This window comes from Polypterus senegalus, chromosome 6 (genome assembly GCF_016835505.1).
Source record: "Polypterus senegalus isolate Bchr_013 chromosome 6, ASM1683550v1, whole genome shotgun sequence".
Taxonomy (NCBI): Eukaryota; Metazoa; Chordata; class Cladistia; order Polypteriformes; family Polypteridae; genus Polypterus; species Polypterus senegalus.
Window position 1 is genome coordinate 125666441 of NC_053159.1, and position 16784 is coordinate 125683224.

Sequence of the window (16784 nt, forward strand, 5' to 3'; positions counted from 1 at the left end):
GTGTGGTGTTTTGTTCTTCCTTTTTTCTGGTGAGGAAAAGAGAAAAGCATTAATGCTCTGCCTTAAACTCCCCTCCGGTGTGTTTTCGTGCTCTGTTGGGCCCTTTGGCTGCCCCCAATCACACGCGTGTATGACAGTGCATTTTAAAATTATATATAGATAGATAGATACATATATAAGGTACTATATGATGGATAGATGTAAGGGATCACATGATTCATAAGACCCAGACTGGTTTTTCTAAACCAGTATGAATTTTTTTTTACTGCTCTCTCAGTGTGTTTATGCAGACTAAACAGGGCACTTCAAAAAGTCCATCTTGCACCCTTCCTCAGTAATCTTGCTGTCTACACTGTACACATGAGGAAACTTTGTCCACACTTGGCCATATTCCAGTCCTGCAGTATCAACAAACTGTATGTTAGAGTAATTCCTCCTAGTGTTGTCATCTTGGCCACAATGGTTTCTGGAGAGGTTCTGCTTCTACTCATGTGACTGCTTCTTAGATATTGGTGCACTATACATAGCCAGTGGGCCTGGTCTGGTTGTTCAAAAAATATTACTTGCTTTTAAAAGCCATGTTTCATTGATTATTAGCTCAAATCCCTCACTAAAATTACTTTTTACCTAATGTAATGGTATATCTGTGAAGTAGAACTTCCATTTGTCTTATACTATGTACTGAGCAAGATCACAGAGAGAGTAGCAAATTAAAACACAGAAGCTTTTCCCACATGTATTATTCTCTTAGAGCTGACTGATGTTCAGAGAAAGCTATCGCAGTGAGCAGTAGCTTATATTTAATACTTCCCAGTGATTTATACTTGAACAGTTGTGCACATACACAGTATGTGCTCCATTTTGTCCATATTTACATAGAAATTTACTTTGCATTTATCCATTTATCTAAAATGATCTAGCTTTCAGAAGAAAAAGTGTTTTTCACATAATATCTAATGATATATATTTTCACCTGTAAGAATAGGCCCTTTTCAAATGTGCACATCCAGACACAAAGCTCAAAATCAGATGCAATATTCTTTTATATAACCAAGACATTTTCTATCAGTAAAAGAAAGATGGTATACGTAATATGAGTGTTTACAAGCAATTTGAACTATTTGAACAATATTAAAGTAAGATGTTAAAAAGTGGAGGTAACACATGCTGCGCTCTGGTTTAACATTTGCACATCTTTTTGGAATTTATTGCCATCCAGTTTTTGTGTATCTTTTCTTCACACGATGTTAGCTCATCTTAAAACCCAATAAATCAGCAATAGGCAACAAACGTGGCCTTGATCGTGTTTTCACAATTGCTTTGATGTGATTTAACAGCTGTTTGTTTCTGGAAGTTAAACCAGCATTAAAATCAAAGCTCAATGGAATATGTTTATAAAATTCTAGTGTTTGTCCTTCCTTTACTTATTTTGACAGTGAGGGCTTGGGCATGTATGTATGTAGGATTAGGCAATTAGCCAAGGAGGTAAGATAAAAGACACCGATTTTTCAGGGAGCATATGCCCACAGCAAAATCCTGCTGTACATTCCTGTTCTTCAATATCAGGCCCGTGAACCCATTTCCTTTCAGACTACCTTTTTAAACTCTTCTTTCTGAATCTTTCATTTACTCCTTATATTGTGATTTTTTTCTTTTTTGTCATGATCTCAGTAATGAGAGCAATAAGCAGTAGCCAGGATGAGAGTGGTTTTTTACAATTTGTTGTGGTAGCTGATTTATTTTTGCTCTTTTTGCCAAATCACACAACAGAGGAATGCCATAAGAAGACGGATTTACGACTTAGAAGATCAGTCAATTAGCTGAAGGTGATACCATAAAACTTCTATTAGAGCGCCTACTGCAATACAAGTGTTGTCATGATATTTATGAGGCAGATGTTTTAATTATTGTGCAAATAGGAAAACACATAGAGTGGTGAGCCAGGGCCATGTTCATAAAACTGAGCTGCTGGCACTTGAAATTTCACTGGTGCAAAGGTTCTGCCTTTGGTATGAAGTTTGCGGGTCACAGTTGGATTTAGGATTTGTCCTATCTTTTTTTTAAATAAATACACAACAATAGATTATCATAGTTTACTTAGGCTAAGGGTTTCAGCATATACTGTACAATATTATCTGATGCCTGTTGGCCTGTGTTAGTCAAACTCTGATCTATAACTTTGATTGATCCAAAAGACTGCAAAACCCTCAGAGGTTTATTTTCTTTAGTAATGGTGTTAACTAGGGTTTTTATTTTCTTGTTACGTACAGTAGTTATATATTTTACTAGTACAAGTTTATTACTTTTTAAACTATGTTTCTGGATCGCTTTGTTAATTCTAAATATACAATGCATCCGGAAAGTATTCACAGCGCATCACTTTTTCCACACTTTATATTACAGCCTTATTCCAAAATGGATTAAATTCATTTTTTCCTCAGAATTCTACACACAACACCCCATAATGACAACGTGAAAAAAGTTTACTTGAGATTTTTGCAATTTTATTTAAAATAAAAAAAAATGAGAAATCACATGTACATAAATATTCACAGCCTTTGCCTTGAAACTCAAAATTGAGCTCAGGTGCATCCTGTTTCCCCTGATCATCCTTGAGATGTTTCTGCAGCTTAATTGGAGTCCACCTGTGGTAAATTCAGTTGATTGGACCTGATTTGGAAAGGCACACACCTGTCTATATAAGGTCCCACAGTTGACAGTTCATGTCAGAGCACAAACCAAGCATGAAGTCAAAGGATTTGTCTGTAGACCTCTGAGACAGGATTGTCTCGAGGCACAAATCTGGGGAAGGTTACAGAAAAATGTCTGCTGCTTTGAAGGTCCCAATGAGCACAGTGGCCTCCATCATCCGTAAGTGGAAGAAGTTCGAAACCACCAGGACTCTTCCTAGAGCTGGCCGGCCATCTAAACTGAGCGATCGGGGGAGAAGGGCCTTAGTCAGGGAGGTGACCAAGAACCCGATGGTCACTCTGTCAGAGCTCCAGAGGTCCTCTGTGGAGAGAGGAGAACCTTCCAGAAGGACATTCATCTCTGCAGCAATCCGCCAATCAGGCCTGTATGGTAGAGTGGCCAGACGGAAGCCACTCCTTAGTAAAAGGCACATGACAGCCCGCCTGGAGTTTGCCAAAAGGCACCTGAAGGACTCTCAGACTATGAGAAACAAAATTCTCTGGTCTGATGAGACAAAGATTGAACTCTTTGGTGTGAATGCCAGGCGTCACGTTTGGAGGAAACCAGGCACCGCTCATCACCAGACCAATACCATCCCTACAGTGAAGCATGGTGGTGGCAGCATCATGTTGTGGGGATGTTTTTCAGCGGCAGGAACTGGGAGACTAGTTGGGATAAAGGAAAAGATGACTGCAGCAATGTACAGAGACATCCTGGATGAAAACCTGTTCCAGAGCGCTCTTGACCTCGGACTGGGACGACGGTTTATCTTTCAGCAGGACAACGACCCTAATCACACAGCCAAGATATCAAAGGAGTGGCTTCAGGACAACTCTGTGAATGTCCTTGAGTGGCCCAGCCAGAGCCCAGACTTGAATCTGATTGAACATCTCTGGAGAGATCTTGAAATGGCTGTGCATCGACGCTTCCCATCCAACCTGTTGGAGCTTGAGAGGTGCTGCAAAGGGGAATGGGCGAAACTGGCCAAGGATACGTGTGCCAAGCTTGTGGCATCATATTCAAAAAGACTTGAGGCTGTAATTGCTGCCAAAGGTGCATCGACAAAAGAATTGAGCAAAGGCTGTGAATACTTATGTACATGTGATTTCTCAGTTTTTTTATTTTTAATAAATTTGTAAAAACCTCAAGTAAACGTTTTTCATGTTGTCATTATGGGGTGTTGTGTGTAGTATTCTGAGGAAAAAAATGAATTTAATCCATTTTGGAATAAGGCTGTAACATAACAAAATGTGGAAAAAGTGATGCGCTGTGAATACTTGCCGGATGCACTTTATATCTGGAATGGACTGAGCATATTTACTGGACTCAGGTGATTCAGGGCTCAGCTGCTAGAAGGGGGTGTGGACGAAGTTAATGTCCTGAACTGCTTTTTCTATAGATTTTCCTTTCCACAGATGCATTCTTCCAATGACCAGTCTCCCCACGCCATTCCTATTACATTAACAACACCTACCACATCAACTGGAATGGCCAGTGACAAGTCCACCTCTCGCCACCAGTATGGGCTATCCATAATTGAAGACAAAGTAAGGAGACAATTGAGGAAGCTACACACTGGACAAGCTGTGGGACCAGATGGAGTTAATCCTCTAGTTTCGGACAGTAGCACTTATGTCTCACATCATCAAGACTTTTGAGAGACTGGTCCTGGACAATATGAGTCCTCTTGAGGTTGACCCTCTAGAGCAGGGGTGTCCAAACTTTTTTCACTGGGGGCCACATACAGAGAAATAATCGAAGGGCTGGGCCACCCACTAGAGGTGAGGTCTATTGCCTCACCTCCTGCGTATTAAGCAAGCAAAATCAATCAAATAGGTAAATTATGTTTCATAATTGAATATGCTTAAAGAAAAAACAGCATCACAGATGTCCATTAATGGTTTTTCATTTATTGTATTACAAAGTGCCCTCATCACATGCAATCGAATAAATAAAAATCAAAAGCACAAGCTTTATCTGACACTTGATGTTTTAATTCGCCACACAACTGCCTTTCTGGACAAGCAAACGTTGTTGAATTCCTGCATTTTCTTAGGGCACATTATTCCTGTGATTTTAGTGAGGCACCGTTTTATGAAGTCACCATCTGAGAAAGGTTTCCCGTGGCAGGCAGTGAGTTATGCTACTTTGTGACTGGCTAATGTGGCATGTCATTGTGTTTTGTTAGCAGAGAAAAAATACTGTTGTTGAGATAGCAGACTAGCTGCCATTTGCTTAACTTTCTGTTCTTGCTCGGTACCAGTGTAGGACATGTACAGTAGATCGGATGCTTGGTTTCGTAGTGTCGACACACATTATATTATTTCATCACTGCAAATCAAATAGACACACTTGCTCTTGACTTCTAGGAAGAAATATTCTTTTTCCCCACTGTGTCTGAAATTTTCTGCACTCACTTGCTATTGTGCGTTTCTTTGGTTCTGCCATTTTTGGTCACCCATAGCAAAATTGTTCTTTGGTTGCACTTGTTTGTGAAGACGCTGCCTTGATCAAGACAGTAGCTCCGCCTTGTGTTATATCTAAGAAGTACAATACAGTTAAGAACAGGTTTCGTGTGTGGGCCATATTTCATTATATTTTTAGAATTTGCTGTCGGCCAAATTAGTAGTTTGGACACCCCTGATCTAGAGCCACTGCATTTTGTCTATTGGCCAAAACTGGCAGCCCTGTGAGGATTATGTTGTTTGATTTTTCAAGTGCCTTCAACACCATCTAGCCCTCTCTTTTAAGGACTAAGTCCAGGGATATGCAGGTGGATGAGCCTATGGTGTTCTGGGTAATGGACAATCTTTTGGGAAGACCACAGTTTGTGAGACTGAATGACTGTGTTTCTGATATGGATGTGAGCAACACTGGAGCACCACAAGAAACAGACCTGTCTCCTTTTCTCATCACTCTGTACAGCTCCCACTATAAATATAATACCAGCTCATGTCACTTTTAGAAATTCTCAAATGATTCTGCACTTATGGGGTGTATTGATAATGTGGATGAGACAAAGTATAGGAATCAGGTGAAGAAGTCTGTTTCTTGGTGCCAAGAGTATTGTCTGCATCTTAACATCAGGAAAACCAAGGAACTGGTTATTAATGTTCACCACACTAAAGCGCCTCTATATCCAGTCACTATTCAGGCAGTGGGTGTAGAGGGTGGTCCACATCAGTCACAGGTTGGACTGGTCTTGGAACTATATTTTTTCTTAGGAGGCTGTTATTTTAGTGTTCCTTCAATGTAATTTTAAATTTCCTACGAAATATTGGGATGTACCTGTCCTGCATTGTATGTAAAATATTTTTAAACCTTTTCCACTGCTCCTCGACTGCCTCCACCCTTAACAGCTTATCCCAGTTTACCCCTTTTACAGTTTGCTGCATCTGTTCAAAATTCATGCTACCAGTGTTAAAACTTAACCGTTTTCGTCTTTGCATTTGTGCTCTTCAAAAATACAAAGAAGTGTATTATATTATGGTCACTTGACCATAGCAGTTCAATCACCTCTACATACTTAATTCTGTCCTGATTATTACAAAATACTAAATTTAATCAGGTTTCATCCAATGTTGGTGCTTTAACATACATAAAAAACAGTCACTGATAACGTCTAAAATCTCCTCTGTTTTCAAATTTTGCCCAATTAATATTTGGGTAGTTAAAGTCCACCATGCCTATAATTTCCCCCTGCAACCTTGGCTTTTTATATTATTAGAAAGATGTGCATTGAAATTACCATCTGCACTGGGGGTCTTTAGCAAAATCCTACTGTAAAATAAGGCCTCTTTCCCTAATGCTTTCTAGACGAATCCATATGTCCTCACTAAGATGTGGCTGATCATCCATTGAAGAAGGTCAATTAAATTCTGTTTATCATAACCCCTTCTCCTTTTCTGCTGTCTGTCCTTCCTAAAAATATTGTAACCATCTATGTTATAGTCATCACAATTTTTGCTATTTAGCCAGGTGTCTGTTATTGCTATAATATCATAGTTATGCTCATCTATATACAGCTATAACTCCTTTGTTTTACTTGTGATTCTTCTATCTTTAAGACAAGCTATTTTTTAATGTATTAGTTATATTACTTTTGCACTTAAACTTTAGGTTACTATGCATATTTATTTTTGTTCGTCCTTTCCTGTAGAATTCTGAACTTGCCCTGTCCTAAACTCCCTGCCGCACCATATCCTAGTTTAAACAATCTTCCATTAACCTACTCATACACCTCTTCAATATATTGGTGCCCTGCAGTTCAATTGAAATCGTCATGGCAGAACAGGTTCACATTTGTTCCAAAAGGAATCTCAATAGCCCATAAAAACCTTTACCCTTCTAAACCTGTATCAAGATTTTAGCCACACATTACGTTTTCTAATCTGTTGGATCTTACCTGGACTGGCATGTGGCAAAGGTAGAACTTAAGAAATGACTGCCTTGTTAGTTCTGCTCCTTAGTCTGGCACTTAACTCTTTAAGTTTGGGTTACAGAACTGACACTCTGCCCTTATGTGTGTTATTTGTTCCTACATAGATAATGAAAACTGGATCCACCCCTGCTCAGGCCAAGACTCTATCAGCCCTTCCAGGGAGGTCTCCCACCTGTGCACCTAGAAGGACAAACACCATGCGAAACTCTCTGTCTCTGGAGCAAACCCACGCTTCAATCCCCCTAATGACTGAGCCCACAACTATCACAACTTCGCTCTTTCTGAGAACTGGGTTTGAGGTGGCCCATGTGGTTCTTCATGCCTGCTTAAAACCTCAGAATCTTCAGAGACACCATCCAGCTCCACAAGTACCTGAAAGTGTTATGACAATTCTGGGGTTGATGCCCTCAGTCAGTGTGCACCCTTTGCCTTGCACCTTGAGACCGTGACCCAGCTATCTCTAACTGTCTGGTCTGAAGTCTTTCAGTGTGCCATCTTGGGTGTGCACAATATCTTTCTAAAGGACTCCTGGCCAAGTCTCCCAATTCTCTACTACAAAGCAGGCTAGCCAACTCCTCCAGTGTCACTGAGCTCGAATTGCTTGATCAGCTGGCATCTCCTGTAGACGTAGCCTTCAAGGAGGACTAAATACTCGAGTCCTATTCCAAAAAGTCCATCATCCAACATTACTTGAATTCCACTAGCCTCATTATTAAAATTTGGCTTTGGATTGCTAAAATTCGTCAACCCTTTTTTAAATTCAATTTAAATTATTTTTAAATTATTAAACTAAAAAGAAAATAGATAAAAGAACTAAAACAGTTATAGTATTTTACACTTTCTGGTCCATAAAGCACCTGTAATACTCTCACCCTCAACTGCCTGCTGTTTGTATTTCTTTGAAGTTTATTTTTCCATGTCCATTTTACTAATTTATGCTTCACTTGTGCTTCTCTTATTCAAGTAATGAACCCTTATGCTGTTGCTGTCACCCTCTTATTTGCTCTGCTTTCCTGACTGCTTATAAATGTTCCATCCAGTAAAATCTTTAACACACTACTCCTTCTTACTAAGAAAACTCATTTACTGACTAGTTATTTACTTACTCACTGTCTGTTTTGTAGGGATGCTTTTACCTGGCTGGCATTTCCCCACTAGATGCCTTTCTGCGTACTGCAGAGCCCCTCCATTTACTGGTTACAAGTCAGTGACCTACCTGTACTTAAAATGAATACATGCTTACTAATGAACGAACACATGTGCCCTCACTTTCTACCTGCATTAACGCTTACCCGAATGAGTGCTATATAGTGTCTATCCAGTTATTCTTTATATGCCTTAACTTCTCCCCACTAAGAAGTCACTGTTACCTTCAAGTATTCATGGCTATGATGCCACTTATTTACTTACAGACTTGCTGGTTTCAATTACCACTCAGCTACTCCCTTCTGCCCTGCCTCACCAAAGCTAGTTTTGAATACAAATAACAGAACAAGTGCAAATAGCTATTAATGCAAGTAAACATTTTTAAAAAACTTTTTCCAAACACTCAGCTACTTTGCTCCTGTGCAGGCAAAACAAAAAGCAAAAAAAGCTTTAATAATTCCCACATGGCTCCCTAGTGGCAAACAAAAAACAAAGTTTTCAGGAGAAAAATCTGTATCTTAATTAACTCTCACACCACAGTTACACAAACACTCATCCTTACAATTGGAAGATGAGGAAGTACTGTAAGTATGTCTCAGTGTATGCATGTAATTATTTGTAAGTAATTTCATGATATGTAAGAATTAGGCTATTTGCTAATCCACTTGCCAAAATGACATCTGTAGTTTCTAATATACCTGTATATATAGTAGCAGAATACCCGCGCTTCGCAGCGGAGAAGTAGTCTGTTAAAGAAGTTATGAAAAAGAAAAGGAAAAATGTAAAAAATAACGTAACATGATTGTTAATGTAATTGTTTTGTCATTGATATGAGTGTTGTTCTCATATCTATATCCATCCATCCATCCATCCATTTTCCAACCCGCTGAATCCAAATACAGGGTCACGGGGGTCTGCTGGAGCCAATCCCAGCCAACACAGGGCACAAGGCAGGAACCAATCCTGGGCAGGGTGCCAACCCACCACAGGACACACACACACACACACACACACTAGGGCCAATTTAGAATCGCCAATCCACCTAACCTGCATGCCTTTGGATTGTGGGAGGAAACCGGAGCGCCTGGAGGAAACCCACGCAGACACGGGGAGAACATGCAAACTCCACACAGGGAGGACCCGGGAAGCGAACCTATATATATATAAAGCGAATATATATATTGTGACAGATTCAGGCTCGCTCGCACCCTTGTACCCTCAGACTATACGTCAGACACCAGGTAAAAGTCCAATAATGATATTTATTATAATGATAAAGTGCACAAAGCACACTCCTCTCCACAATTCTCAATAAACAATACAATAATTAATAAACCAATCCTCCACTCCCAGACGCTTAGCCACCCTGCCTCCCAACTCAGCTCCTTGTCTGGGAGCTCCCATAGTCCTTTTATATTTCCTGACCCGGAAGTGTTTCTGCCCAATAGTCCACAAGTCCTTATTCCTTCCGGGTCAGGGTAAATAGTCCTTTTTTCAACCCGGAAGTCCATCGCTCTTCCTGTGACGAACCTCCGGGTCACAGGGCACGAAGAAGCCCTTGGTCCTCCCTGCAGCTCCCTCCTGTGGCCCCCACGGCATCCAGCAGGGCTTTGCATAAAAACTCCATTGTCCATGATGCCCTGCTGGTCTTCTGGGGACCTCCACGCTGCAAGGAGGGCTCCACCAGGCGGCTTGGGGGTATTGGCCGAGATAAATGGCCGGCCATCCTTCACAATATATATATATATATATATATATATATATATATATATATAGCAAAATACCCACGCTTGGCAACGGAGAAGTAAAAAGAAAAGGAAACATTTTAATAATAACGTAACATGATTGACAATGTAATTGTTTTGTTATTGTCATGAGTGTTGCTAGCATATATATATATATATATATATATTGTCACACACATGCGCATAGGAGGACGTTGTGTGGAACAAGTAAAGGTAATTCCACGCCAGGCCGGGGAGGGGGGTATTGGGCAGAGTGCATTAAACCTTCACCTATTATCTCTGCAGACCAGCCGCGGGAAAACCTTTCTGAATCAAGAGCGTCACTTCCAGTTCCGGCGCCTAGAAGAGCATCACTTCCGGTCCTGGGGCCTCATGTATAACGCCGTGCGTAGAACTCGCACTATAACATGGCGTAAGCACAAAAGCTGAAATGTGCTTACACACAGAAAATTTCAGATGCAGGAATCTGTGCGTACTCCAACTTCCACGTTCTTTCGCTACATAAATCCCAGTCAGCGTGGAAATTAGCACACGTGCACGAGCTTACTGCCCCACCCCAACTCCTCCCAGAATTACGCCTCTTTGAATATGCAAATCAATATAAATAGCCCCTTACCATCAGCGCTTCAGCAAGACAATGGCAAAAGCACGTGGAAAAACCAAAAAAAAAAAACTTCAGCGATTGTGAAATGGAGGTCCTGCTATCTGAAATAGGGGCCAGGAAAAATGTTTTATTTGGCAACCTAGGAAGCGGCATCAGCAACAAAAGGAAAGTGATGGAGTGGCATAGCGTGGCGGACGCAGTCAAGAGTGCTGGGGCAGAAGATCGTACTGTGAGCGAATTAAAAAAGAAGTGGTCAGACATCAAAGTTAAAAAGGAGAGTGGCAGCTCATCGTCTGCATGTTAGCTCCACTGGAGGAGGCACTGAACTCCCGGAGCTCACACCATTTGAACAGCGAGTTGCAGCAATAATTGGCGACACACTCATTGTCGGCATTCTACCTGCGGGTGAGGGAGATTCTGACATCACCGCAGGTGCCGGTGAGTTTTTATTTCTTTTTTGATTACCATTATCTATACTCGTGTAAAAACTTTGCATGAGTTATAAGACAAAACAATCAGGTATTAATTACTGTTTATTTACTTCTAGACAATAGTACAAAAGCTGACCCAAATGAGGAGAACATGGTTCCGGGCGATGCTGGTGCTGCTTCTGTGCCGACCACATCTTCGGGCGCTGGCTGCTCACACACCTGCTTCGGAAACTGGTGGACGATCATCTGGCCGTGTACTGACTGATGCAGTCCTAGAATCACAAAATGCATTGGTGAATGCGGTGAGAGATGTGGCCAGTGCACAACGGGATGTAGCCAATGAACTAAGAAATATCAAGGACGTATTGCATGATATTAGCGAAAAATTAACTGTATTTGGTAAGAAAATAAATGATGAATCCACTTACCTGTTTTTACATTCTGTCTATTACATCCATTCGACATTGTAATGCTGTCCGGTGTGGCTGATCATTTGGTGGTCCAGGGTCAGGTTCATCATACCGCATCTCTTCAGGTACCAGCAAGTTACGAAGGAGTGCCATATTATGTAGAATGGTGCATGCTTGCACGATGCGACAGACTTTGTGTGGACTATAGAGCAGCACTCCACCAGTCTTATCCAGGCAGCGCCAACGGCCCTTAAGCTGCCCTATAGTACGTTCTACCACCCGTGAGTGAAGGTCAGTATAACGTCGCTCTTGTTCAGTCAGTGGGTTGGCGAGAGGGGTGAGGAGCCACGTCTTCAGCGGGTACCCACAGTCACCTAAGTAATTGTGTTATATGGTTACATCGTACAGATAACATACAACTGTAACCAAAATGGTAATGAATGTCTTATCTTACCGAGAAGCCAGCCATCACGCACAGCACCATTTTCAAGTTTGTTCCCCACACTACTATGTCTCAGGATGAATGAATCATGAGTTGAGCCAGGCCATCTCGCAACAACATTAGTGAGGCATTTTCGCATCACTGATGACTTGCACATTAATAGAGTGAAAATGCTTTCTATTCACATACACAAATTCATTCTGTGAAGGTGCCTTTATAGCAATGTGTGTGCAGTCGATCGCTCCGATTACATTGGGAAAATCGGACATTGCTGCAAATTGCGCTTTGATGTTTGCCTGTTCAACTGTAGTGTACGGAAATCTTATATATCTGCTTGACAAGCGGATAATACCATCCCATACAGCTGGCATGGCACGACTCAGTGATGACTGAGAAATACCGGATCGGTTATCCAGTTCACGCTGAAAAGCTCCTGTGGCTAAAAACCCGAGAGTGGACAAAACTTGCAAAGGAGCAGGTAGAGCACAATTCCTTACGGTCTGCCTTTGTAAAGCCAGCGCCAGTTCAGCACACAGCTCCAAGAGGATTGCTCTTGGAAATCTAAACCGACTTAGAAGCCAGTCATCATCATGTGCCAAGAAATCAGTATGATCTCGGAATACGCGTTCTTTTCTAAGCCTTCCATTTGCGAGGTCCTCTAGCAACGCTAAAGCAGCCATGCTAGTGGAATAGTTTGGCCATTCTCTGCACCGTTATATTACAGGTTGATTACAATCAGGTGCCTTAAATTCATGAACGATATGCGGTTAATTTCAGTGTATTTGATAAAGCCGCCGTCATGGATGTGGATCTAAGAATAGGTTCACCACACAGGAACAGTAGCACTGCTTTGACGCTGAGTGCCGCCAGTCTGCAAAACCGAGCGGAGAACTTGCGTACGACAAGGCATGAGGTACCGTGGAAAAGTGCGTAGCTTTACGCCAAGTGTAGGTTTTATACATCGCGATTTGAACGTGGAAAAGTTCTTACGCAACATTTCTGTGCGTATGCACCGTTTATACATGAGGCCCCTGGTGCCTAGGAAAATGTCACTTCCGGTTCCGGCCCATAGAGGAATGCCACTTCCGGTTCCGGTGCCTGAAACATCACTTCCTGTCTGACCATTTAAAACCGCCATTTCTCACAACCTTCAGCAGTTCAATCTTGGACTCTCAACAGTCAACTTCATTGTTGCATAAAACTAAATCCTTTGCAGCTAGGAATATTATACGGGTGGCTGCCCCAAACCTTTTTTTATGTGTGTCAAGTCTCTTCCTTTTACAGTGGCGTAGTCGGCAGGATGATGGCCTCCTGGAGAGATCGGAAGGCGAACGTGAACCTTGACTTGACACACGTTTATAAACCAACAAATCATCAGATGGATAAGTACCGCTCCCGAGTTGCCGAGTGGGAGTCAGTCGGGGCGTGTTGGGGAAAACTGGAATGTACCTCAACCCATCATCCTGTTAAAGGTCCGGGGAATAATAGCTCCGGGACCCACAGGCTAGAGCCAGGTACGTCAGGGAACGCATCGGGTGATTATTATGACCTCCCGGGTGTGGGGACTGCCCCAGCTTATCCCACGAAGGGCAAGTCCTTTAATAAAGGTGGGAGAAACCCAGGCTGGCAGGTGGAAACCATAATGGCCTGGAAATTTAATACTGCCAAGTTAGCTAAGAAGCAGGCCATGGCTTTATGGGGTAAGGTGGTTGGTTGGTTACAGCCTCATAAAAATACCAGCCACCAAATAGCAGTGCAGGTGGCCTGTGCCTTATTACTCAAAAGCCTCCCCGAAAAACTCACCCAGCCGGCCTGGGGATATACGGATATTGCCGCCTTAGCGGAGATCATAGAACACTTTAGGGCAGAAACTGGCTTGGGGGCGTCAGAACGGGGCTCGTGTGAACCCAGGTGTGCTTGCGTCCCTAATACAGAGTTCCGCGGCTATAAACTAAGGCATGTTCGGGTGGACCCTGAGACGCGCCGGCAGGCACTACGAACCAACAAAGGGGTCTGCGGGTGAAGTGGGAGGAGGTGCGGTGTGCTCTCGCTAATCCGCTGGCCTGTTCACATACGGGAAAAGTGTTAGTCAATGGAATTAAAGTAACCGCTTTATTTGATTTATTATTTATTTGATTGAGTAACATTTCCATTGTTGCTTGCCACTTAATATTACCGCGACAATGGTGTAAGAATAAGACCCACATTACCTGTATTCACGGGGATGTCCGGTATTATCGATCCGCCAAATGTTTTATATGCCAAGACGGCATCATTAAAAAAATAATGGTGGCAGTGATGGATGATCCGCCCTTCCCTGTGATACTAGGAAGAGATTGGGTCGAAATAAATAGCAGTAATATAGGCACTTCTCCACGATCGCTAGGTCTAGTCACGGACGCGAATTCAGCACCCTCAACCTCCACGCCGTGTTTACAGCCGGCTGAGGAGCGGACTTCTGCCTCTGGTGATGACGACGAAAGACCCGGGACGTCGCAGCCTGAAACGTCATCAGTAAGCGCTCTGACGTCTCGGGACGAAACTCCACCCCATGAGGTCGAATCCAATCCTCTCTCATGTCTGCAGTTTCAATTCAGGCAGACGCCGGCTTCATTTAAAAGGGAACAATGGAATGACGATTCCCTTAAATTTGCAAAAAATGCAGTCGTTCTAAGAGACGGCCAACGCACGTCATATCCCATGCCACAAGGTCCTCATTTTGTGCTTAATAATGATCTGCTATATCGGGTAGCAGAACATGAGGGGCAGATAAGGTCACTGTTGTTAGTACCATGAACCTACCGGCGACAGGTCTGTGAACTAGCACATACCCATCTGCTAGGAGCCCATTTGGGACCCGAAAAAACACTGGAGAGAATTAAGCTCCGATTTTTTTGGCCCGGAATTAATGAGGAGGTTCGCGGCTTTTGCACATCCTGTCCAGAATGTCAATTGAGGCAAATTCCTAGGAGGGACCGTGCTCCTCTAGTTCCCTTACCCTTAATTGATATCCCGTTTGAACACATAGGGGTCGACCAGGTGGGACCCCTGGAACCCTCAGCCAGAGGTTATAAATATATAATGGTTCTGGTCGATTATGCTACTCGATTTCCAGAGGCTGTTCCATTGCGCTCAGCTACTTCAAAAGCTAGCACACGGGAATTAGTGGGAGTATTTGCGCGTGTCAGAATCCCTAAAGAAATCCTGACGGATCAAGGGACTCCTTTTACCTCGCAGACGTTCAGGGAGACTGCCAAGCTACTTCAAATAAAGCATTTAAAGACCTTGGTATATCATCCTCAAACCGGCAGTCTTGTGGAGAGGTTTAATCAAACTCTCAAACAGATGTTGCGTAAGGTAGTCAATGAGGACAGAAGGAACTGGGATCAGCTCCTCCCCCTCGTCCTTTTTGCATATCGGGAAGTCCCACAAGCCTCCACGGGGTTCTCACCTTTTGAATTACTATATGGACGACAACCCTGGGGCATATTAGACATCCTAAAGGAAGGATGGGAGGAAGAGGCCCTCCCGTCAACAAATATATTAGAATATATCGCGCAGTTACGCGATAGATTTGAAAAAATTAGACCAATATTGAAAACACATATGGAGAAGGCGCAAGCAGCTCAGGCCTGATGTTATAACCGTGGCACATCTCTCCGGGAATTCCGCCCGGGAGACCGGGTCATGGTTTTAGTTCCTACCTCACACTCCAAATTATTGGCCCATTGGCAAGGCCCTTATGAAATTAAGGAGAGGAAGGGGCTGGTCGATTATTTGGTGAAACAACCGAATCGTCAACCCAGCGAGCGGATTTATCATATCAATCTGCTGAAACCGTGGAAGGATAGGGATTCCGAGTCCTCCTCTGGACAGCTACGCTCTCTCTTCGCTCGTCAATTACACCTTAATTTCGGAGATAATTTGACTCGCCAACAATGTCAGGAGCTCGAAGCAGCTATCCTGTCTGTCCCTGAGGTAGTCAGTGAAAAGCCAGGTCGGACCTCCCTGGTTGCGCATGACATTGTGACGAAACCTGGGGTTATTGTCCGAGGATGTCCGTACAGAATTCCCGAGGCAAAAAAGGCTGAAGTGGAGTTGGAGATCATACGAATGCTGGAGCTAGGTGTGATTGAGGAAAGTTATATAGTCCCTGGTCCAGTCCTATCGTTATGGTCAGTAAGCCCGATGGAAGTTGGAGGTTTTGCAATGATTTCCGTCGGCTTAACCAAGTCTCCCAATTTGACACCTATCCAATGCCACGAGTGGATGACCTCCTCGAGCGGCTAGGACATGCCAAATTTTTGACTACCTTAGATATGACTAAGGGGTACTGGCAGGTTCCCTTAACGGACTCCGCTAAGGAAAAGACAGCGTTCAGCACCCCTAGTGGTCACTGGCAGTATCGTGTCCTCCCATTTGAATTACATGGGGCACCTGCGACCTTCCAATGTCTGGTGGATAAAGTGTTCCGTCCTCATAATTCATATAGGGCTGCCTACTTGGATGACGTTGTCATCTATTCCAACACCTGGGAGGAACACATACAACAGGTTGGAGCTGTGTTGCGGACACTAGCACAAGCTGGACTTTGTATCAACCCGAAAAAGTGTTTCTTTGGGTTAGTCGAGGCCAAATATTTAGGCTATCTAGTGGACCGGGGTATGGTGAGACCACAGTGTTCCAAAATTGATGCCATTGCAAATTGGCCCCGTCCGATAACCAAGAGGCAAGTACAAGCATTTCTTGGCTTGGCGGGTTACTATCGCCGGTTAGTACCTCGGTTTTCCGAGGGAGCTATGCCCTTGACAAACCTCACAAAGAAGGGTCGACCTAATCATGTGGTATGGGATGAGATATCAGAAGCTGCATTC